Source organism: Mus caroli, unplaced genomic scaffold (genome assembly GCF_978045245.1).
Source record: "Mus caroli unplaced genomic scaffold, Mus_caroli_1 scaffold_9, whole genome shotgun sequence".
Classification (NCBI taxonomy): domain Eukaryota; kingdom Metazoa; phylum Chordata; class Mammalia; order Rodentia; family Muridae; genus Mus; species Mus caroli.
The window spans coordinates 34978586-35004310 of record NW_028227264.1 but is presented as its reverse complement, the minus strand read 5'-3'; the positions used below and the strand labels follow the sequence as shown (position 1 = coordinate 35004310).

Sequence of the window (25725 nt, the reverse complement as noted above, 5' to 3'; positions counted from 1 at the left end):
TATTAATGTAGATTTAAAAGGAAGAAAGAAAGTGCTCAAAGCCTAATGTACTTCAAGCTTATAAACTGAAATTTATTCACCTTAAATTAAGTGGGATTTCCTGGAGCAAAACTACTCCTATTATTTTTGTCTTGCTGCTCTGACCATGGTTTATGTAGCATGGAAGAATGTTCTAAGCTGTTTGGGTGTAATTGGAACTACAACTTCTATGAGAGGAGTGTCTGCAATGTTCTTTAGCCTACACCAGAGCACAGCCCATTTTTAGAATATTGTGAAACATACAGTGTGCAATGGAGTCCTTTCTTGTGACTTGGTGCTTCAAAGAAGCACTTATTATTTATGATTTTTTTTAAATCGATGACTGCTGAAAGAGGGAAGAGTCTGTTTTTCTAGCTGTGGTCATTGGTAGGCTGCCCATGCTCCTGTGACAGCCCAACACATTTGCATACCAGCAACACAAATTGAACCATACATTTCTTTTAAATAAAGGACTTGGAATTGGAAGGGGGACATACTGGGTGGGGTCTGATGGGATTTGGGGGAAGTGGAGGGCACTCAGAATAGAAATACAATGTATATATTTATGAAATTTAGAAAGAATAAATCTAACAAAAACCAACGCCAGTATTCTGTGTTGTGCTTTTTGAACCTTTTTCTTTGTAAATAATGAAATTGTCTTATTATGATTACTTATTCATTTACCTTTAAATTTAATAACACGTTATTTTAATTTTATTTTGGTTGCTTTGATAAACACAATGACCAGAAGCAACTTGGGGAAGAAAGGAATTATTTTAACTTATGGGTATAGCTCCTCATTGAGGGAAGCCACTGCAGGAACCAAAGTCAGGAGCTTGAAGCAGAAACCAGGAGAGAAGTGTTGTTAACTTTGCTCTCAAGCTCAAGTTCAACTTCTTTCTTATCCAAGGCAGGGCCACTTGCCCAGGGTGACACTAGCTGCAGTGGTCTGGGCCTTCTTACATCAATTATCGATGAAGAAAATGCCTCAAAGACATGTCCACAAGTCAATTGATTGGAAACAACACCTCAGTTCAGGTTCCCTCTTTTCAGGTGACTAGCTGACAACTGAAGGAAACTATTATACCTGTTAAGAGAATGTTGATCATTAAATAATTTAACAAAGCTAGATGGTGTTGTTACATGATTATACAAATTTTAAACTGATCATTGCATTTGAATACTTAAGTCATTCCAATACCTGGTTACTGTAGCATCATTGTTTAAAGATGTTTGTCACAATTTTTGGAAAATAACTGTATTTTTAAAAAGTTGGTATATAAAGTTTTGAAATATTACATGGCACCCCCCAAATAGGGCATCTTTAATGTCAAGTAGAAAAAAAGAAATAAGTTCAAGTTTATGGTTCTTGCTTATCTTGTGTTTGCTTGCTCAGCATTAGAAATCATACATTGCAGTAGAGCATGATTACAGGAGATGAACAAGGACAGAGTTAGTGTTAGATTTTAGCTTCTGCTTCACTCTACCTTTCCACTTCTAAAATAAGACAATCCTGTCAGCTCAAGATTAAGCGGGAGTAAAGCACCCAGGATGCTTAAATCAAGTTTCCATTCAGATACATCAGAAACACACCACAAGATGAAGAAGAAGCTTTACCTCATCCAGATCCAGATTCCCTTCCATTGGAGGGGCGTAAAAAGGGTAATGTATAAGGATGCCTTGTGGGTCATAATAATACACTGTGCCCACAAGGTTGCAGAGTGGGACATATTAACTTCCAAATTTGCAATGGTATTTCTTGTGGAATTTTATGTGTAAACAGTCATTAAGTCAATAAAACAATTTTCTTTTTCACTTCACAGCTGAGTATATACATAGAGAATTTTATTTATACCATCAAATTAAAACTCCAAATCTGAAGGCCCCTTAGAAATGGTGTTGTCTCTAATACTCACCATAGAAATGAAAAAAAAACTGGTTAAGTGACTTGATTTCCTTCATTATATATATTTTAATAATATCCACAAGTTAATAATTTGATAAAATATAAACAGGACCTCTGCCTAAAAGAAAAATTACCTAAAAGTGATGAACAGGAAAGGAAATCTTAATGGCTCTTGTTGAATTAAATATATTGCAAACTCCTGGGTCTGGCATTCAAAGTCTCTGCTTATTCATTTGTTCTTAGACTGAGGTCTCCATTCTAGCTTCTAGCCAGGTCAAGTTCAAATATAACTAACACGTTTCTCTGATGGTGTAGAAACACCATGTCTTCAGGCATACTAAACTGTGGTGTGACTGTCACATTAGATATCTGAAATCTAGTCCCAGTTTCCTTCAGAGAGACGGGCACTTCCTAGACTATGAGTCCCTGGCTCACGTGTACCCTGTAAGGTGCAGTAAGTCATTGCTTCCATCAATATTGGGTAACTCAAAGATGTTTTGCGCCATTGTCTCAAGATAATTTAAGTCTACTCAAACTTCAAAAGTGTACCAAAGTGCAAAGTGGGGCTGCTGTTGGTATTTTCAAGCACGTCAGCTTCTTATGTTATTCTTTCCTATGGTCCCCATCTCAATTACTCTCTAAGGCTGAGGTAAAAACTGACAGGGCCCTTTCATTTCCTTCCCACTGATAAGACAGTTTACCAGCAACATCCCCATTCCTAACCCTTCAGTTTGCTTTTGAAATGCTTTCTGACCCACAACCCTAGCTTTGGTTTCTTATTGCCACCCCATCATTCCATTCAGCCCTTATTGTCAATGCAGCTACAGTGGACTTGATATTAGAACCCTTATTTGTCTCGATGTTCAGCAGTGACCATGACCCTTTGCAATCCTGGTTCCTAAAAACCCCAGGCTAGGTCAGGCTTATCCCTAATCTGGAGGGAATGAGAAACCTGGCAAAAAAAAAAAAAAAAAAAAAAAAAAACCCACATTCATACCTGGCTTATCAAATGCTTTGTTTCTCTCAGTCAACAGCCTCTGTTCTACATGTCTTTCAAGTAACCATACCCACTTCCTGGTGCTCATACACATATGCCACAGTAATCATGTTTTCATTACTATGGTCAGTAATTGAGTAAGCAGATCTGTCCAGGATCAGCTTTTTATAAATGATGTGCTGATGAAAAGTACATCCAGATAGTGAGGAATATCATTCAGAGGGAGAATATCACATCAGCCTCTCTCTTTCCTTGTGCACTTAAGACAAGGTAACAACTCCACTTTTAAAAGATAAGGGTTAGCCAGGCAGTGGCAGTGCATGCCTTTAATCCCAGCATTTGGGAGGCAGAGGCAGGCAGATTTCTGAGTTTGAGACCAGTCTGGTCTACAAAGTGAGTTCCAGTATAGCCAGGGCTATATAGAGAAATCTTGTCTCGAAAAAAAAAAAAAAAAAAAAGAGAGAGACAAGGGTTAATGTTATTAACAATCATCTATTGCTTTTCATATTTACATTGTTTGAGGCCATTTGATATGTTTTTCTTCAGGACATTGCTTGTTGGTAGTAAAGAAATAGTGCAAGATGAGTAAATTCAATGTAATATTCTACAGAGTGAGTCTAGCCTGTGAAAATAAGCATTTTCTTACGGTGACTACTTTTGCAGGAGATATTGTGAGACAGGGTGTAAGTGCATATACCCAAATTGTCATTAAATTCAGTATGGGAAAAGCAAATGGAATGTATTTAATTTTTCTCTGGAAGATACAGTGATCAATTGAAACATGTAAAAGAAACATAGTCAATAAATCCATTGATTTTATTTTCCTTTTTTACAAATACAAAATACTTTTTTTAAAAACTGAAGATGGGGGCGTGGTGGCGCACGCCTTTAATCCCAGCACTCGGGAGGCAGAGGCAGGCGGATTTCTGAGTTCGAGGCCAGCCTGGTCTACAAAGTGAGTGCCAGGACAGCCAGGGCTACACAGAGAAACCCTGTCTCGAAAAACCAAAAAAAAAAAAAAAAAGAAAATGTTTCTAAAGTTAAAATCTCTTTAGAAATAATTGCTGTTTTAGCTTTGTGACATTTCATATGAAGAGCAATTTCAGATAATACCTTTAAAATGGGGAAGCACGCACAGTTTAGAAACTTGATGTTTTTTCAGTAGAATTTCCAAAGCATATGCAGACAATGCTAAAGGTGCCTTCTGCAGCTGTTTGAATATACTGAGAAATCCAGCTCTAAAAATTAGGCTAACGTATCACACAGTTTTAAACATTTAAAACTTGATTTCACTTGGGATAAAAAACACTGGATTCTAGAAAGCCGGTATTTAAACTTGTTAGCACTTTGTTATTATTTTGAAACTCATTTAGTTATTTATTTGTCTATTTGTTTTTTAGTAAAATTAGTTTTTTTGACAAATTCAGACATGTGAATAACACATTGTACTTAGTTTCTTTCTCTTCTCACTCGTCTCCCCACCTCCCCTACCAAACTGACTCTTTTCCATTCCCTTCTCAGATATATGCATTTTGGTTTTATTGTGTGGTCTATATTATTTAACCAGGACCTCCTTATTATATTGGGACCATCTGTTGGAGCCTGAGAAGATAAACAGTGAGTATAATACTGAAGGAAATGGCTCCTCCCTCTTTCCCTGAATCTGTCAATAGGAAATAATTCAGCAAGAAGCATCAGGGTCATGGTGTCCCTCTTGCATCCTTGCCTGGTCATTCTCCTACAGACCCCATCAAGTCATCCATAGTTGCTAACAGTGTGTGATTGCAAGGTCTGGCATGGTCCATAAGATGACACCTCACAGTCCTTCCTTATGTTTCAGCTCTTCTACTTTTTCTGCTCCCTCTACTGAAATATTTCTGGGAGCTTGTTTAGGGCAGAACACTCAATTGTCACTTATTCTTAACGTCTTGTACAGACATAAGACTCTGTCAAAGGCAGCTATTAAGAAATAAATAACCAAACAAATTTTCTTGCAGTACTGGGACCTTATTTATATACATTTTTATTTAAGGCACTAACATAATAAGTGGATAGTGGGAACTCTGGATGGTATTCCTCCCGATTAATCAATGTGCACAGTATAGACAAAGCACTCAGCAGAGACACTGCTGAAAAAACCCAGTTTGGTTTCCCACTAGCTTTTGCTGTGGACTCCACTCAGCACTTGGGAACCTGCCTGGTATTGTTTGATTCTGCCTTTAGATGCAAATATGGGCAAGTTACCCAGCTTCCACTCCCATTTTCAAATTTTATTTTATTTTATTCTACTAAAATTCACATAGGATGGAAGCTGGCTACAGTATTCCATACACTAGATAATAACTCCCCTCCCAAGACTGCTCAGAATACTAGCTCTCAGAAGACATTGAAACAATAAAGCTCTTTAGGTAAACTTTTGTCTGAGAAACTTTAATCAAAGAGCAGCATGAGCCCTATATTCTTGCCTTTCTCAGCACAGTGTAGTTGGTTCCTTAAGGTACTCAGTAAGGATCCACATCTCAAAACCATCCTCTGGATGGATAAAAAAAATAAATAAATAAAAAATAAAAAGCAACCAAGGCCGCATTCTGCCTCAGCAAAGTATACAGTGTATAGAAGGTGTGTTTACCAAATCAAACAAAAATAAGAAACAGAGACTTTGTGTGCTTTTCTAATAAAGCCATTCATAATTGGCAATTCAAGCTGGATCTAGTGAAGTTAGGTAGAAGGTTAAGTGGTTTCTCTACCCCAGCTTCTTGCCTGGAGGTATCGTCTATATGTCTTGTCTTCTGTTCAGGGTCTGGCAATGGAAGCACTGTCTAAATAGTCAAGCAGCATTGGGATGGAAACACATTTGCCCTCACTTGCTCTCTCTGTAACTTTGGACTTAAATTTTGTCAATAGCCCTTTATTAATCTGAAATGTAGACATAACATCATTTAAAAGACCTTTCTCAAGTATGTGATATATATAAGGGTCTAACATAGAACTTGGACATAGTAGATTTAATACTTGGCAGTTTCTGTACTAATACCAGCTTTCTTGTATGAGCATGGCAGTAATTTATCCCCAGAGCATTTCCATTTCACCAGGCATTTCTCCCAAATTGCAGAGCTCTCGTGGCTCAAGTTGTCCATTTGCTTAAGGCATCCCAGGCATGCCAATTGGCTACTAGGTGAGCCCATATTTCCCATGTGAGCATTTCTTCTGTCCTTCAAATGAATGGACAGGAAGTTGTGAGCACTGAGCATGACCTAGAAGAATTAGGTTCAAAGGAATGTTTTGTCATTTGCCAGCTGTGTGACCTGGGGCACATCACTACTTAATCTTTCATAGTCTGAGATTTCTATTGCCAAGGTGTGGACTATGATACATCAATGGGTTCTTAAGAGGATTATATGATACAAGGCCTGCAAATGGGTGCTGTCAACAGCCAGCACTATAAAATTGTAAGTTATTACTATGATTCATTCTTTGCCTTTGTCATGGAACATGCCCCAAGAATGATAGAAATTTCTTAGCATTAAGCTGCAGATAATTTATTTGACCAACAATAAGCTAGAGAGAGAAAGAAAGAAAACACACACACACACACACACACACTAGAACACAGAAACATTTTGATTCAAATGCAGGTGTTTAGCATTAATTCAGCCAGCCGAAAGAGAACATCACCAAAATTATCAAAATAACACAGACAACATGGAACAAGATGGTGATCTTTAAAATGTGGAGATAAGTGAGAGAGGTAAGTACCCAAGTTCCCACTGAAAGGTGAGTAGACAAACATATGGCATATATACTCAGCAGAATATTATCCAGTTTTTAAAAAAGAAGAGCATTTAGACAGAATGCAAAGGATAAAACTTGAGATCATTATAGTAAGCAATATAAATCTGTCACAGAGAGCAAGTATTTGTTATAGGAGCTTATAGTACTCAGAGTCACATAAATAAAAGTAGAATTGTGGTCAATGTGGCTGTGGGAAGAAAAGAATAGGGAATTACTCTTGAGTTAGTATGAAAGCTCAGCTGTAGAAAATGAAAGGATCTGGAGATGGTAGTGACCATGTTTGTACAGCACTATCCATATACTTAATGATACAAAACTGTATGCTAAAAATTTGCTAAAATGGTAAATTTGAATTACAATAAAAAGCAATAGTAATAATAGCAACAAAACAGGCACAAATAATCATCATGTATAACTTAATTTATAGAAAGTACTAGAACAGAGAAACATGTCCATCACAACATAAAGCCAACAATAGTTACAAAAGATCGAGAGAACTTTGAAATAAATTAGTTTTTCAAATTTTTGTGTGCTTGTATATGTGTTCATGTGTGTTCTTGTGTATTCATGTGGGTACATGTGTGTAATTATGTACGTCAGGAGATCAGAGGATGCTCCCAGGTGTCCTTCCCCACTGTCTAGTCCAAGTATTTGAAACAGAGTCTCTTGTAGTTTGCTGCTGTATTCACCCAGTATATTGCCTGGGATCTCCTGTCTCTACATCCCATGTCCCTTCAGAAGTACTGTCCTGAGCCCTGCATGGCCACCACAAAAGGGACTTTGTGGCATTGTTCCTGCCCATGGAGAAGGGCCAGCAGGGAGTGGACCTCCATGTGTGTTGATGGTTGCTGTGGGCATAAGGCTTGTTCATATAATAATGTACATGTTTTCATGTTCTTCCTTTGGGGAATAATCTCCCTGTTAAGGTTAATGATGCCATAATAATTAGAAGCAGCACAAGTCCAGGAGACAAGGGTGTATTTAAGTTCCTCAGCAAAATGGTGAGTGCTGTCAGAACAGCCCTTAAGGTTATGGGAAAGATCTCTGAAAATATGAGTTAAACACACACACACACACACACACACACACACACACACACACACAGAGTTTCTCAACTATGCAAATATACAGATGCAATATAATTATATGAGGACCTAGAAGAACAGAGGCAGGTGCACGATGAACAATGATACTAAAGAAAGTGATAAAGAGATTCAGGGAGTGATGATCGAAGGGCAAGATCCTACCCAGCTAAACTTATAGTTTGTGCTTACAAAGTCAAGCAGATTCCTTAGTTCAAGATCAGCCTGGGACAGATCTTGTTTAGGCCCAGGCATAGTGCAAATGGTAAGCTCAGGACAGAATCCATCCATCTAAACTTGTCTTTGTTTACAATGGTGGGCAGATCTCTGAATTCCTTTGCAATGTTAAAAAAAATGCTTGCTCTCTTTTCCTAGGAGTCAAGGAGCTAAGTTCATAAAATGCTGACTCATGGGATAATCAAATGGGAACCTGAGGTAATGAATAAATTGATATATAAGTAAAAGACTGGGCTTTGGTTTGCAAGAGAGAGCTATCCAGAGAGAACCGACTGAATAACTGTTTCAAGCAGAGAGCTGTCTCGACCTGAGATCTATCTGGAGAGCCATCTCAAGCAGAACACAGGCTATCAGCTTGTACCCCATGGTTTGACTTTCAGTTGTTCGTTTACTGCTCCTGAAGACCACTTTATCAGAAAACCTCTCCAACCATATATTTGACAAGAATCAACTCTGGATATTTAGTTGTAGGGGTGGTTCTGATGCTAAGGTCCTGTTCTCCAATTGGTTCCTGATATGTCAGTAAAGAAAGCCATGGGAAAATTGCTGGCAGAAGGAATAGGTGTGACTTCTGGGTTCCTGAAGGCAAGCAGAGGGATGCAAAGGAAGAGAGACAGATTTTTCCCATTCTTCTGATGGAGAAGGGTTGAAGAGCCATGTGAGATAGCAAAATGGAGTGGCCACACAGGCCACTCCTACAGGTAGGTGGTCAGGTGCATTTATCAGGGGCTAGATGTGACTAGCCACCAAAGTTTAGGGCACCTGGGAGATGCAGAGCTAAAAGTAATGATAATGGCACACTTTTCAAGGAGGGAGATAGTCACATCCAGCAATAGTGCCAAGAAGGCAAGTTGAAAATGAACAACTGTGTATTCTTTTATTCATGAATTCCAGGGAAGCTGGGCAAGGGCTGGTAGCATGGCCCAACTCAGGAGCTTAGGCAGGGTTACACTAAACATTTAGTAGGTTGTTTTCTAGATTACATTAACTGTTGAGTTGGTTTATTGCATAAAACAAACTGCCCATACAAATGTGGTAGACCTCATCCAACCAGTAGAAGACCTTAATAGAATAGAATAGATGGAACCCAGCTTACTACACTTCCCAAAGCTGATGAAGTCTAGCCTTTGTACTCTTCACTAGCCTCTTGTTATGTTTGGAACACATTAGCTTTCAAGTGGAGCTTACATTATTACTTTCCTGAGGCCTCTGAACTTGGATGGGAATTACCAGCTACTGTGAGTTTGCAGATTGCTGATTATACATCTTGGAACTTGTCAGCCTCTAATCATATGAGCCAATTTATAATCTCTCTCTCTCTCTCTCTCTCTCTCTCTCTCTCTCTCTCTCTCTCTCTTTCTTCCTTTCTCCATTCTCCCCATTCACCAATGGAAAGTTTAAGCTTGTATATGCATGTGAAGTATGCTTGTGCAGGTGTGTATGTGTGTGTGTACACACGTGAAAGTGCCATTTATTCCCAAAGACGTGTTTCTCATTGGTTTGACTTTCTGGTAATCTTGATAAATACCCTCTAGAGTGTGAATGGACTGTGTGCAATAGTCAAAAAGCTTCAGAGAAAAGAAAGGGTCTCAAAGAAAAAAGAAATTTTGTCTCCAGAGCACTTTCCTAATTAACACTGTAAGTATCAACTATTGCTGGAATTTCCAACCTGCTAGATTGGCCTAAAGATTTAGGCCTTTCCAGACCCACAAGAGTATAAGATTTTTTAGTCACCCCAGATCTCTAACTATGCAGTGTTATAAAGGAATTTATAATCCTAACAAGCCTGTATAAAAGACACACAATAGAGGTATTTTATTTACAAGCCATAAATCTAGATTGGCCAGATCTAGAGCTATATTAACTTGTTCTGCAGCTACAGAGTCCCTTGTTATTTGCTTTTTCTCCTGTCCATGTAGTTCTGATCCACGGCAGCATCCTCTTCTTCTGTCTCCCTCTCTTCTTTCTCTACCTTAATTCTCCTCACTCTAAACTCTAGGCCCACTTTACTCCCTCCACTGCCCAATCACATGCTCTAGCCTTTTATTGACCAGTTAGACTGGGGAGAAGTTTACCGTGGCATCATTCTGAGTATGTGAGTATCTGTTCATCTAGGTCAGCCACATCTTGAGGAGCCAGTATTTGGCACTAGAATACAAGCAGTATCAGGACAACCCACTACAAGACACACATACATCTGATAGGTTGTTTCTGTTTTTAGAAATCCTAACCCACAGTTCCATGAAGTTGTTTGTAATTATCTGGGAAAGTTTATGAAAATCCAGGCTGGTAGATTGCACTCTGATCTCACTGAGTCAGAATCTCTAGGGGTAAGACCTGGTCATGAATAATTTTCAAAAGCATTCTCAGGTGACTCTGATGCTCATTTCTGCCATGAACTTGAGAGATTCTATATCTTAATCTAGTTAACCTAATACAGAGAACACTTCAAATGTGCACAAGCCATTTTGTCCTTTTTCCTGAGTGTTTTATTATATAAATAATGAAACAGTTAAAAGCAGGTAAAACTTGCCAAAATATAAGTGTCACAGAAGATCACAGTGTACCAATCTGAACATTTAGGACTTCAGCACTAGCAAATACTGATTGTATGCCAGTATCAGGTGTTATGCCATATGATGGAGATAAGGGCAAATGCTAAAAAAAAAAAAAAAAAACCCTGCTCCCAAGGAGGTTACACTAAAGTTGGAGGCCTTAGTGAACGGTAAACTGTATGCAAGTCTTCAATTCAGGTCTTCTCTCACACACAAAAGCTGTTTATCTGATCATTCATTGGACTCTGGCCATTAAACTAAAAACAAATCAAAATAAAATAAGCTTGTCGGTCACATGTGTACTTTTGTACATATAATTCCCTGTTCCAAAGTTGAGCAGTGTGCTATGACTGAAAAAGCTGCTGAGAATAAAGAGGACTAGAAAACAAAGTAAGCTTCAGTCTGGTGTGAATGACAACAAGTGAGTCTGGGCTTTCCTAAGGCTTGCCTTGCTCTAGGTGATGATAGATATCAGGTAGCGATGGGTTTTGCAACGAAGAAAAACTGTGGCTAGGTTCTTGTCACTGTAGAAAAGGTTGGTGATGGATTCTTTTTGTCTTTAATAGGACAAACTCCAGGTGAGAAAAAGTCAGGACTCTCCCTTGCTTCCTTTTCTCAGCAGTCTTTCATTAAACAGGGATTTTATTGGTATCTTCTTCATAGATTCTGCCAGGAGCAAATGAAAATCTAAATCCTTCAGCACAATGCTGAAGGTTCAGCTCTCAGGAAGGCCAACTGATGTTAGCACATGGTGTTACCATGGACTAGGCATTCCTCCAGGATCTGAGATGAAAGATAAGGAAAAAAGCTCTGTTACAGAGCAACCATTCTAAGGTACAGCTTGGGAAGGTAGCATCCAAAGGTACAATGTGCAGGTCTTAATATTGGAAGAGGGCCTAGGGGTGCCCCTGATGGGAGTTCTCTGGGGTGAAGAGAGGGAGGGAAAAAAGTCTGAAAAGACAAGGAGGAGGAGGTTGGTATGACTGTAATTGCCCAAAGGCATTTTCAGAACAAAATATTTGGTGACGATGATGATGATATTTAATTCATAAAATAATTTCTGACTTTTTTGCATGAGAAGTAGCTAAAACATTTATCATTAAAGCTTTTGTGCAAAATTCCAATGCATAGGATTATTATTAGTAATACCATTAATGGCTCTTGCTATTCTATTCTTTGATGGAAGTAAAACTGTGAAATGTGTGCAGTTTTGGGGTAGAGGAAGAACTGGGCCAGGTAAGGCTGCACAGACTGGTCACATAGACTCTACTCTGCTAGATGGGATGAAGAAGGTGGGTGTCACATCAGTGAAAATAGCAACCGGCTCTTCCAGATGTAGTCAAACAAGGCACAGCTGTCCAGTGGCACCTGATCCATGATGTCCAGTGTGGTAGCTATGGGCCATTTAAATTAAAAATAATTACAACTGGAAAAAATTTAAATTGTATTACATAGTTTAACACCCAAGATTTCAAGTACTTAATGCGACAATTACTCCTTTTTTCAGCAGTCAGCCACATAGGAATATTCTCACTATCCCACAACATTCTATTGGAGAGCACTGTTTTGTTTTTTTTTTTTTGTTTTTTCCCAGAGCATCTTTCCATTATACTTAAAAACATTTCACAGTGATGGAATAAAAAAAAAGAAAACAGACAAAAACCAAACTTGTTTAACACTATGAAGGAAAAAAATTTAATGTACTTCTAAATTTATTCAGGTAATGGCTGGTCTATCAAGAACTCTAATTCAGTACTGAAATATTTCACAGCAGCCTATATGTAGGCCTTCACACAGAGCACATACATTTATGCAGGCAAGGTCTGTATGTGATTTTGGAAGTGGAAGCAGACACTATGTTAATGATCCAATTCTCTCACGTTTCAGGAAGAACTGAAGGCAAATATCTATTTCAACAGCTACCCAGGAAGAAGGGTAAGGAAAATGAAGTTTGAGTAGTCTATACTTAAAGAGAGAATTCAGAAGCATAGGGGAGAAAGGTGAGAGTAGTGTGTGCTGTACGAAGTTAAGGAAAGTGGCTTTTCTGGTCTGGAGAGGTGGCTCACATCTCTTCCAGAGGACCCCAGTTCAATTTTCTGCATCCACACGATGGCTCACAACAGCATAGTCCCAGTTCTAGATGATGGTGTGTCCTCTTCTAGCTTTTGTTCCTAGGTACGCATATAACACATATGCACAAGCAGACAAAACCCTTACACATAAAATAAATATAAATAAATCTTTAAAAAGAAAATAAATCAACTTTTATAAATATAGGAAAGTAAAAAGGTATACTTTTCATATCTTGACAATTTTTAATATATAAATATGCATAACCATATTAAGCTTAAAGAAATGTTCTGAGAGTATAAAGCACAAAGAAAAATGATTTTAAGCAAACTGCATGGCATTTACCTGACCATTAAAAGATTGGAGGAGACAATTTGAGATATAAATGAAAACAATACTTTTTTTTTTAAGTGGAGTGAAGGGAGGCCCGGGTGGTTAAGTGCTCAAACATGAGGACCTGTGTTTGATCTTTGTATGTGGGAAAGCCTGGACTACAGAATGGGCTGGGTTCCATGCTGAGAAGGCTGAGATGGGTAGATCTCTAGGGTATGGTGGGCAGGGAGACCAGATAAACCCTAATCAAGCTGAGCTATAGGCCAGTGATACATGATTTCTTAAAGGCAGCGTGGATAGTTCTTGAGATACAGCAGCAACTTCACATGCATAAGTTTATATATGCATCTTCCCATATGTACATGTCACAAATACACTCAAACACATATGAACTCACATATAAATGCTCACATACACAAATACAATTGAACATACATGCACTTCTGTGTACACATACATACACACACATGCACCCCTCTTCTGACATTTATACTTGAACATACACAGACACATGGACACACGGATACATAGACACACAGATACAGAGACACATAGATACATAGGCACAAATACATACACACACACACACACACACACACACACACACACATACCTGGATTACCCCCAACACGAACATACACAGTTCTTTCAGGAACCTCACTTTTGAAAAGCTCATGTTTAATTTTGAGTTTGTCCAGGCCTCAAACGATCATCAGATATGGTTGATTTTCTTTTCCTGCTAAAAGTATGAATATTGTTTTTACAAAATTAATCCTTGTTTTTCTCGATTTTTCTATTCTGTTGAACACAATTTATAAGCATTTATCACTGTAAGACTTGGATATAATTAGGCAAGCCTTCGGTAATAGTCTAGTGTGTCTTATTGATCCCAGGGCCACTGGGATGTGGTTCCCACTTGGAATTCCTTCATTAGTGTTTAGTGTGTTTTCTTCTTTTGTGTAATTTATTATTACCTTATAAATATTTTAGATTTTATTGTCTTTACATCCTAAATTTAAATTTTAGCATACCAAAGTGCCATATTTCAGTATTTTCATTGTTCTTCACCCAGTGAAGGAATTCTCTGGTATCACCGATTAAAGACACTGAAGATGACTAAACTCAAACAATAAGTGACCTTCAGTGACTATGAACATCTGTGGATGGCTCAGGAAGTTCTGATCTTGTACTTCCTAAGCAGTCTGTTGCAAAGACTGGAATTTCTGCTAAAATTTCTCTAGGAAAAAGATTCTGCATTTTGTCTCTTGCACCTACAATGAATTACAACTTTTTGACAAAGGTGGTTTTGTTTTCAAACAATAAATCAACTCTCGCTACTTATTTATACACAGTACTTGTTATAATGTCTGTCATATCTTATTATTCTATAGAAATGCTGGAAATAAAAGGGATCACACTCTTGTTTGCAAAGCTGTTTGTTAGCCAAGGTAGTCAGAATGGCAGCTCTTCCAGGAATGAGCTGTAAGCTGTACCAAGCAGGCATTCATAGGCTGCCCACTTCAATCCAGGAGCAGTCGTAAACAGCAGTGTTATGGCCTGAAGCAGTTGTGAGGGAGGGCCTGGCCCAAATACAGCAATGGCATTGGCCAAGTCCAGGAAAAAGGCACATGGATAAAGAGTTGTAGGCTCTGCAAATATTAAACAAAGTCTGTATTAAGTCATGTGTGCATTTGCTGTGAACAAAGCCTACTGCATCTGAAAGGCAGATGGAATGCTGGGACCCGAGGCACTGCCCCCATTCATTACTAGATGCCCACGTTCCCTTTTCAGTCCAGTCTGAGTACATTCAGCATTGGCAGAAAGTGAACTCCATGAAGTCCTGTTCCAGCCTGGCTCTATTCACCACAGATTTTTGTCATCCTGATCTCCAGCTTGCTCTCCAATAGCATCTCCTCCCTCTAAACCCACTTATACTTTCTGCAGGCATGTTCTTTCACCCTGTTAACCCACCCCTGACTACCCCCACTCCACTGTTTCTGGGCCTGACCTCTACACCTTTCTCCTTACTGTGCCCTGTCAAGTTCTCCATCTTATTCCCTCAACATTAGGTTCTCTAAAGTTCTCACGATCAGATCCTATATCTGGGAGGTACTGGAATTAGAGTGACCCTGGGGAGTGACCCTGAGTTTCTGTAGTCCATGATCCCACTGCTCCTCTGAGAACACAGACTGACACTGGAGGCGAAGCTAGCTACAGAAGATAGGCCTTTGGCCTTCTGTGGTGTCTTCCCTCTGGTTTCTTTCTCTACTCCACTCCCTCTCTCAAAGCATAACATGGTTGTATTTAAACTATTTTTTTTGGAATCTGTGTATTTAAAAAAATGTTTATCCCAAAGAGATGATTCCATTAGTAGAAATTCTAATCTGAGAGGAGGAAAGTGAGGAGATCTTGTAGACGACCAGGAAAGATATTTTAAATAATGTATTCTGTCAGTATTTATTGAGTACGTTTTGTATATTGTTTACTATTTCAAGTAGCAAGCATGTTAGTGAAAGGCTTCCCGGTGTGGACTCCTGCTGTTGTTTTGCTTGATGGATATAGTATCTAACTGCCATCTAAATGTTGATGCTTATATCAGTGGATCAGTTCTGGTCCCAACCATGGTTCAAGGTTCTTCTACAGTGGGCAACTATCAATGCGAAGACTCACCCTTGGTCCAAGTGCTGAGAATAAGTGACTGTCTGCAGATGCTCAGCAGTAAGGAGGGTGTTTATATATATCCTGTTCCCAATGCTCATGGGCCATGTTGGGGGAATCACGTTAAGAGTCAGAAGATGAGGAGGTCAGCTCTGCAGTACTATCATTTGGTTGGCACATGACTATGTACTCAGGAACTAATGCTTAACTGCATAGGACTGGCAAAAGATAGAGCGCATCATCATTCCATTATGGAGGAGCAGAGGTGCTCAGGAGGTTTGACCTCCAGCTGATGAACCGTTGTCACTTAAAGTTGGTTGTGAGAGGTGGGATTATTTTTTCCAATGGTGTAGCCATTGGTAGGTTGCCAGCATTGCAGTAGGCAACCTCATACTCATGCTAATGAAGGCTGTCCTAATTAAACTCCTTGGATCATAAAACCAAGCAACAAAAGACAGGAAACCAGAAGAGGAACTTCCTGGGAAGAGCAAGGGTTTTCAAGGAGGTTGATAAAAAAGAGTGATATAGCAGTTGCAGTAAAAATGACCAAAATTCATTGTGCTCATGTATAGCATTATCAAATTAAAAAAAAAAAACCACAGTGGGCAACAAATATATACTTGAAACATTTTAAAAAGAAATGTGTTTAGGATGTTTGACCTGTACCGAGAGGGATTCTCCATGGGACAAAAGTAGGAATGTGCAGGGAACTTTGCAGGGAACTTTGCAGGCTGGAGTGTATACACAGGCATTCTTATAGGCTGTCAACAAGGAGGAGAGAGAGCATATCAGGCTTTTAGAATGTGAGAAGCAAAAGAGGAATAGGTGAGAGGGGGAGGAGAAAGAGGAGGAGGAGAGAGACATAAATAGATACAAAGACAGAGATAGAGATACAAAGAGAGAAAGAGAGAAGGAGAGACTGAGTCAGATAGAAACAAAGACAGAGACACAAAGAGAGATAGAGACAGACAGAGAATGACTCAGAGAGAGAGGGAGAGGGAGAGGGAGAGGGATAGGAGGGAGAGGGAGAGGGAGAGGGAGAGGGAGAGGGATAGGAGGGAGAGGGAGAGGGAGAGGGATAGGAGGGAGAGGGAGAGGGATAGGAGGGAGAGGGAGAGGGATAGGAGGGAGAGGGAGAGGGAGAGAGAGGGAGAGGGAGAGGGATAGGAGGGAGAGGGAGAGGGAGAGGGATAGGAGGGAGAGGGAGAGGGAGAGGGATAGGAGGGAGAGGGAGAGGGATAGGAGGGAGAGGGAGAGGGAGAGGGGGAGGGAGAGGGATAGGAGGGGGAGGGAGAGGGAGAGAGAGAGGGATAGGAGGGGGAGGGAGAGGGAGAGAGAGAGAATTTATGGATTGACACATATTCTGAGGCTGGAGATCTGGGTAAGTACTTGGCAGGGTCAGATGTGCTCTACCAACTATGAAGAGCAGTCTCCCACTGTGCCACCCTTCTGGGCACTGTGTGAGCATTACAGTCATTGTCCCATGCTCACTATTGTATATGAATATCATATATGAATATGAAGGTCATAAACACTCCATGCTGGCCTGGGTCCTAGGTCTGACACAAGGTTCTTCACATAAACTGTTACGTATTAAGTGCATTTCCCCCCTCTCTCGTAAGCACCTTCTGGTTAGAGCTCAGTTTGGGAGGACCTCCTCACTGGGCAGGCATACAAAATCCCGAGTTCAGCTGTAGGCAGGGCTAGAGCCTCATGGAAAGGGAGGCAGCTCTTATTCCAGCTCAGTGCTTTACAGTCCTAGCTGGACATGAAATCACCATCAAACATCTTCCTGGGCCTCACATCAGACATATTCCTTAGCTGGGTCTGAGCATTAAGTTTTTAAAAATACCTTAGATAATTGTATGTTATGGTGAGGCCTTGTGGAATTGCTGGTGTTTGGGGGGAGGTGTCATTATTTTACAAGTTTCCTTCTCCCTGTCATTTGTCAGTCTCTCCTCTTGAGTGTTGGCTGATTTTTAAGTCCATACTATCTTCACAGTTCATTTATCATTCTGACATTCACATAACCTCCCAGGTATCTGCATCTGGATACAGATATAAAAATGTGGACAGCTGAACTAGGCAAGCAAGCTTAGAGACCTAGCAACCCAGGTGAGCCTGAAGACATACCAGTGTTCTATGTACATGTTGTTAGCCAGGGGTTGGGAGTTGAGATTGGGGGTTGGGGTTTGTGGTTGTGGTAGGGAACACAAGAGGGAAGGAAACCAATGACACTGAAAAGACGAATGTGGGGTGGCATACAGTGGGTGTGTTCTCTAAGCTCCTCCCCATAGGAGCTTCAAGAGCAGTGTCTACTCTTACAGAGTGCCTTCCTATTTCCTACAGTCAGCCATTTCTTCCTCTGTTCACACTTCAGATTCTAGCTTAGATGATGACTCAAGACACCAGCCTGGAGACAGCCAGAACAGATCCCATTCAGTCCTTTAATTTGTTTCCCTAGTAGTGCTGGCATTAAACCTAAGGCCTTGTACACGTAGGTATTCTACTGCTGGGCTATGATCCTAATCTAAGCTGATTGTTTGATACCAGGAAAGTTAAGTTGTAAGAAAATAGAGAGTTACCTGGGATGCAGGATTGTGCTTACAGCGGAGAAGAAGAGAAAGAGGGGAAGGAGGAACAGGGGATAGGACGTTGATCAGAGCACTTCTCAGATAAGGGGGAAAAAATCATATGAGATAGAGGAACATAGACAGCTGGGAGTGGCTGAGGAGGTAATGAACACCCATAATCCACTGGAATCTGAGCGGTCCCTGGTGGTCTAGGTGGAAAGTCCCTAGCTCCTCCCACTTACTCACACATGGGCTCCTTCCTGGCGTGCTGCACACTACCTGTCAGACCTCTGACATCCAGTTCTCATAGACTGACGCTGATGACATCGTTGTGGGGAAACTGCCTCTTCGTCCAGTCTGTTGATTTTGTCTTCCTTTGCACAGGCTTTATTGCATTTCTTGCACAGGCAAGACAGGCTCTCTGTTTCCACTTCATTTATCACCCCTGTCGAGAAGGCCCTCCCTGAAAGCCTTTCTTTGTCTCTGGCTTCATTTTTATCCATATGCTTCTTTCTCAGTTTCTTTCTCTACTTTCCTGATTTATCACTGCAGCCAGCCCTGCAGCTCCCGTTTCTTTGTTTTTCTGCCATGTGGGTCGTCATCATTCCGAAATTCCTCATGTTAGACTCCCATACCAACAGCAGAGACATCTCCTCTTGATCACATTGAGACTAATACATAGTAGGTGCTCTGTGCTCACTAAGCCAATGCTGCCTTAACTGTGACTGCTAGAGCAGGTGCATGAGCATCTCCTGAGATACCAAGCCTCCCCTTTCATCCTCCTATCACTCACTGTGTCTTATGATGTAATGTTTCTGTTGTTTTAAAGGAAATTGGGTATTAACTGGAAACCCCTCAACTTCTTCCCAAGGGCCACTTCATTTTCCTTTGGTAGGCAGTTGGCTACAGGAATGTGCAGTCCTTATGTTATATTTTGGCACTGGATCTTATTGTGTTACAAATCAAGGGATTTCTGGCTGTTTAAAGCCTTGTTTATCTCAAGTGCAGACTGCTGCTGGAAATTCCCCCTTTCATTTGCACATAAGACTTGGGGACATTTTTTCCTATTTGGCTCTCATCACCTTTTGCATATTGTAATTATGTTATTTATGGAGAACCAACAGTCCTGGTGCTTTTATGAAGGACTGTTGAGAGAGAGAATACCTTTCTTCAATATTTTGCCTTTATAATTTTATTTACAAGGAGAGGATAATACACTTTTCTGAGGAACTGTTACCACAGTACCTTTTACCTAAATGGGGATGTGGGTATGGCAGTCAAGCGCACCTCAGCAATCTTATCACAATGACTCTGATGACAAGAGCATCCAACATAGAAACTTGAGAATGCTCTATTTGAACGAGCTATTGGGAAAATATTTTTTTGTCTCTTACTAGTAAATTTTCAATCTTCATCTCTCAAGTATCCTATTTACAGTTTGGAAGTACAAAAGCCATGGTAGGTAGATTCAGCTCTTGGGGACTAGGAAATGTTACTACATACTAGACAAGACTTTGCTAAGGTAATCAGTAGGCACACATACTTACTGATCCACAGAAAGATCTTCTAAGTTCTATATTTAAGTTACTCAGTGTTCTGTTGGTGGAGTACAGAGTACAGTGCTTGGGGTTGAATTGTCCCATTAATACAATCCTGGATAGAATGGCACAGAGATATAAAACTGGCCATACAGAAGAATTATATGCCACATAATGACAAAGAATGAGAAAACCTTTCCCGTGTGACTACCTAGAGGTCCTTCTCCAGGATGAAACGTCAACTTTTACCTGTACAAACTTCTAACAAGATGCTGGGTCATTTGTTTGTTTGTTTGTTTGTAATATGTGGGGTATAGACAAGACCAGTACTGCTCATGTACGCTAGTTAATCTTGATTGTCAACTAGATCATATTGAGAATTGCATAGGAGATGAACACATCACTCTTCTAGTTCTGTCTGAGGGCTGTTCCACAGATGACTGAGTAACAAAGGAGCAGCTGCCGTGCGTGGGGGCAATGCCTTGCTAGAGGACCAAGAAGGAGGAAGTCAGCTAGGCCAGGCAGTCTCTCCCACTCTTCTTGTCTGCCATCATGTGAACCTTTCTGTTCTGCTGGACTGTCTGGCATAAAGGGATGACGCCTCTGTGACCAGGGACCAAATTATTCCTGCTTCATATTGTTCAGATATTTTATCTCAATGATGCAAAGACACATCAAAATACACAAAACAATGGTTAATGAAAATAATACACGAACATGGCATTAAGCAACATGGAATAAACGAATCAACTTGGGACAGCCTGCCTCCCTCCTTTCCTTCCTCCCTCCCTTCCTTCCTTCCTTCCTTCCTTCCTTCCTTCCTTCCTTCCTTCCTTCCTTCCTTCCTTCCTAATTCTCTTCAAGTTCTGTTCATTCAGTGGGACACCCTCACTAAGATGCTATATATCTCTAATACCTCCTAACATTTTTCATATGTATGCATTACAGAAAGACCTAGCTTGCATTTTCAGACATTAGACTAGACTTTAGTGACCTAAGTTTATATTATATGGTTTTCACTTTTGTTTTTGAGGTAGGGTCTTCCTATGTTGCTCAGGGAGTCCTGAGACAACCCTCCTATATATATCTCCCATTGCTAGGATTACAGAGATCTTCAAAAAGGTTATATTGAATACATGGAAAGGACTACTGTCTTTTACTTATAATAGTGTCACAAAATTTAACTTCTAATAAATGCATTTAGGGAAAATGTTTATTTGCAAGGCATATTAAATACTTATAAAATGCATGTTGATATGGCTAAAGTTTGAGATGTAGGAGATGGATCAGAAGATTTCTGAGGTCTACATCCCCTGATCTGTTATAATCTGAGACTCTTTTTTATTGTTTGTTTGTTTGTTTTTTGAAACAGGGTTTCTCTGTGTAGCCCTGGCTGTCCTGGCACTCACTTTGTAGACTAGGCTGGCCTCGAACTCAGAAATCTGCCTGCCTCTGCCTCCAAAGTGCTGGGATTAAAGGCGTGCGCCACCATGCCCAGCAAGACTCTTTTGTAAATCAAATGAAGACTTAGATATCTGGGGACATAGATGATTCCCTGTACTCTTACCCTGGGTGTGACTCTGTCACAGGGCACTTGTATCATGTTCAGATCTGCCTCAGGTGAATTGTGGACAGAGAAGTGGCAATGGCAAATGCAGAGAGGTTACTCTGTCAGACAATGGCCACTCTTAACTTCTTAACAGGAAATAGTTTAGGGCAGTGACAAAAAATAGGGTTTGGAACTAGGCAAGTCTACATTAACTAGCTGTATGATTCATTCAAGATGTATAAGTTTTACTTGTTTCAGTTTTCTCACTTATAATCCCTCAGATTGCTAAGAATTAAGTGAGACATTCAGACAATAAAAAAATAGTTATATTACATAGGACGAGTGATTGTGCTTGGAACATATAAAGTACTACTTGAAAAGTAGTACCGCTTATTCCTAGGGCAACATAAAGGCATTTTGAAAATGATGGCCTATATGCAACTATAGTATCAGGTGGATAATCTGGTTTCATTACCCCACCAAATGGACAAATCAGCTTCACCATCAGAAGCCCATTCCCCCCCACCTCCCTGGTCTCAGTGAATCTCCACTTGCCAGAAACCAGCTTCAGAAAACTGTAGAGATTCAAAATCCATTCTTTTCCCTTGCCACTCAAGGACCAAGCTATAATCACATCATTGCCATGCACAGCTAGGGACAGTTCAATGCATTAGCTGAAAAGTTTTATCATGTAAATATGGACACTAAATTTGTTCTCTAGCATATCAGTAAATCAGTGATGAAGAAGTTATTTTTCAGATATCCAAATTCCATGTAATATTTATAGCCTCTGAATCTATTTAAAGCTCAGCATGGCAGGGATAAGAAAATGTTCCATAAGGAGAGAAATAAATATGCTAAATGTGTGCAGTATATCTGTCCTAGGAGTCACAAGCATGCGTTATGCAGTGTTGAGGGCCTGGGAGTGAGAGCTAGGCAGCATTTGCCTGGTTGTTCTTTTTAACTATAAAGGAAGGTGATAAATTATAAATGTGCCTGAGCCAGGCAAGTATGACAGTTTTAATTTTCATTTTAACAATATGTACAATACCGAATGTATGAGACACAGTTGGAATATGACAAGATTGCAGCACAGAGTAAAGGCTTAGCTGGGAAAGTCAGCTCGCTTTCCCTGCCTGTTTAGCTCCTGTCCTGTGGATACCATTTAGGGTCTGTCAATATTCTCAGCATCTTACAACCTTTCTATCTGTGTTTCTCCTAACAGAGAGTTTTTGTTAGGTTTTCTGAGATCCTGAGTTTCTGAGTTTGGTATGCACGTTAATGATTACTAAGATATTTTAGTGGGTCACAGATCTATGTTAAATTGAATAAAACAGATAACTTCCTGCTCCATTTTCTGTCCTGTATTTCCTCCCTCATTTCCTATAGCTGGCTGAATATAATACTCTTGGAATCTCCACCTTTCTCCCTTTAGCTCTCACAAAATACTGAACTGTCCTTTAAGTTTTTAAGACTTATACTACCCCCTTTTCCCTATTATCCTTGCTCCTTAAGTGCTTCTGCTTTGAGGCATCATGGTTTGGTTATTTCAAGGGTGACCATATTCTGCATTCTATCTTTATGTAGAATTGTTAGCAGAGACCTGAGGAGGAAGTCACTTAATGGGCTTGTGCAATTATAGCTAAGATTTAAGAAGAGCAAAAGAAGTCCTGGATAAACAAGGTCTAAAGTTAAAGCAGACAAACCAGTGGGAGGAAAGAACAGACTAGAGTTGCATCAGAAAAGTATGGCACACGTTGTGTTATCTTTCTCCTGTTCCATATGGAGACTGAAAGTATCCACGGGGCAGGCTCTTGATGTTTGGGAGGTGAGGATGGTTGGCAGGGAAGAAGACGGGGAATGTGTGAGGGCGGATAAAGACATTCTACAGAGACCCAACTAAGGCTTTTGCTTATGTCATAAAGAGAGACATCTATCTCAACACTTGGATTGTCTTTGTTAAGAAAATGGATGGCCCCTTAGAAGGACCTCTGATGAAACTCAAAGTTCTATTATATGACAAAACACAGACATATAATGAGAGACTCCATCCAGAAGACAGTAATCAAGCAGTACATCTGCAGTGCTGTGATGGCTAATGCTCACTTACAACTTGACTAGACTGAGGAGCACATAGGAGTGTGTGGTGTGTCCATGATGGTGCTCCCAGAGAAGTTTACTCAGGGAAAGAAGATCCAGCCTGAGTGTGGTAGGCACCACCTCATAGGTGGGGTACCAGACAGAATAAAAAGGAGAAGTCAGGTTGAACTGTGATATTTATCTCCCTGTTTCCTGATTGTTAACTCAATTGTCACCAACTATCTCAAACTACTGCTGTAATGTCTTTCCCTCCACAACGGACAAGTTCTCCATGAACCATGAGCTAAAGGGAATCTTATCCTTGAAGGTTCTCCTCCTTCCATGTACTTTGTAACATTTATGAGAAAAGTAACTAACACATAAGCAAAGAAATGGAAATGTCAAATGACAGACTCAGAAAGTCCATAGGCTATCTTCAACCCAGGTTGACCCTTGCCAGACAAAAGGCAAATCCTTTGGCATCAAGTAGGTCTAGGAACTCACCACACTTCTGAGAGACCTTGGTTTCCTCATGGGTGATTGCTAAGAGTTGATGCCTACTTCAAAGTGTTATGGCATTATTTATACAGTTATCTCTGATAATAACGGGCATACAGCATCTGTTCAGTAAATACATTTGTCTGTCTTACCCACCACTCTGCCAGGGTCATGCCCTAAATAGTGGGGGCATTTAGATACTAACATTTGCCAGTGCTGGTGGAGCCTGGGCCCTTCTCACACACCAGTGGATATTGCTGGCACTTGTGGAGATGCCTCTCATCTACTCATCTGTTCATCTGCTCATCTGCTCATCTCTTGCTCACCTCAGTCTCTCTAACACCTTGATTTTGCCTTTGATATGCCTTTCACTTCTTGACATCCATTATTGTTTATTTTGAGACTTTTGACTTTGAAATTGCCATTATTCTAGATAAATTATGTTCTGTCACACTATCTATGTTCCTTTGGATTTTAGACTCAGAGTTTCTCTGCATAATTCTAGAGCAGTGGTCTTCAACCTGTGCATTGCACACAACCCTTTTGGGGCGGTGAACGGCTCATTTACAGGGGTCACTTAAGACACTGGGAGTATGCAGATATTTACATTACAATTAGCAACACTAGCAAAATTACAGTTATAAAGTAGCATCAAAAATTATTTTATGTTTGGGGGGTTACCACAACATGAGAAAGTACATTAAAGGGTCACAGTATTAGGAAGGTTTAGAAGTACATTTCAGTCACATATGATTAAAAGACCACCTCATCAAAACAGAGCAAAACACCCACGACTGACTTTTCATTATCCTTTCAGGAATAGAGTTCCATTGTGAGATTCATTCTCAAAATGTTTTAGTGTTTCATATTTCCTTTTTAGTGTGATTTCCAATGCTTCCATTAGTGAGCCCAGTCTAAGACAAAGGCTGAAATGCAGTGACAATATCCACCTGAAAAAGCCACATGCCCAAATCAGGCACTGGGAGGGATGAGCAATGCTCACTTAGGGAGTCAGTCTTATGGATTAGATGTAGGAAATAGTAGACAGTGGTCAGAATGGTTCATATGTGTAGGAACAAGAGGCCTAATACAGTAGAGACTACACAGGAGGGAGGTCTCAAGTGAGCAGTGCAGGTTGACCTGAACAAGAACAGGGAAGTCAGACAACAAAGCAGCTGCAGTAGAGAGTGCAGCTGCAGCAGAGAGTGCAGCTGCAAGCTGTGTGAGACCTGCAGATGAGAGAGTGTACCCATGTGGGCAGGGTGCAGGAAGGGTGACATTAGCATGGCTATCTGCCACGAAGTCATGGCTCTATCTCCTGGGACCATTATTTCTGACTGCAGTGCCATACCAATCTTAGCTGAATTACAAGAACTGATGGAATATGATCTTGATTGAGATGTTGCATTATGCTTCATTCCCTGTAAATCAGTGGACAGCTGAAAAGAAGGTTGATTTTCTAAAGGCTGTATTTATTTGGATTATTATGGCTCTAAAACCTTATTATTTTCCGTGGGGAAAGTTCTCCTAATTTGGATATAAGATTGTTTTCAGAATTTACATAATAATTGAAAAAGGAAGTGAAAAGTGACTGTTTCTAAGCTTTCTTCTTTTTGATACTACAAATCTTCTCCTAATGACCAACCACCAAGATGACTAAGTGAGACATCTGATGTAGAAAGTGCTGAGCACAGTAAAGAGGCATCGACTTTCCCCTCCCCTCTTTGCCCATCACCACCTGCTGCAACACTAAGGAGAGTGGGCCTTTCACATAGCCTGGGCAAGGCGACACAGTAGAGCTGACCCTGGTGGCATGCGACACTTGTGAGCCAGCCCTCAT

At 40.2% G+C, this 25725-nt stretch overlaps 1 protein-coding gene across 5 annotated transcripts in view; it reads right to left on the bottom strand.

Annotated features, from left to right (window-relative positions):
* The window catches only part of Hs3st5 (heparan sulfate-glucosamine 3-sulfotransferase 5), a 294266-nt gene that overhangs the window by 73649 nt on the left and 194892 nt on the right, over nucleotides 1-25725 (bottom strand). Inside the window, exon 4 of one of the 5 annotated variants that reach the window (XR_015048396.1) lies at nucleotides 642-1105. The exons of the other annotated variants lie outside the window; for them this stretch is intronic. The gene's annotated coding sequence lies outside the window, so the exon portion shown is untranslated. Of the gene's footprint in view, nucleotides 1-641; nucleotides 1106-25725 lie in introns of those variants that run through there. 5 annotated transcript variants of the gene reach the window in all.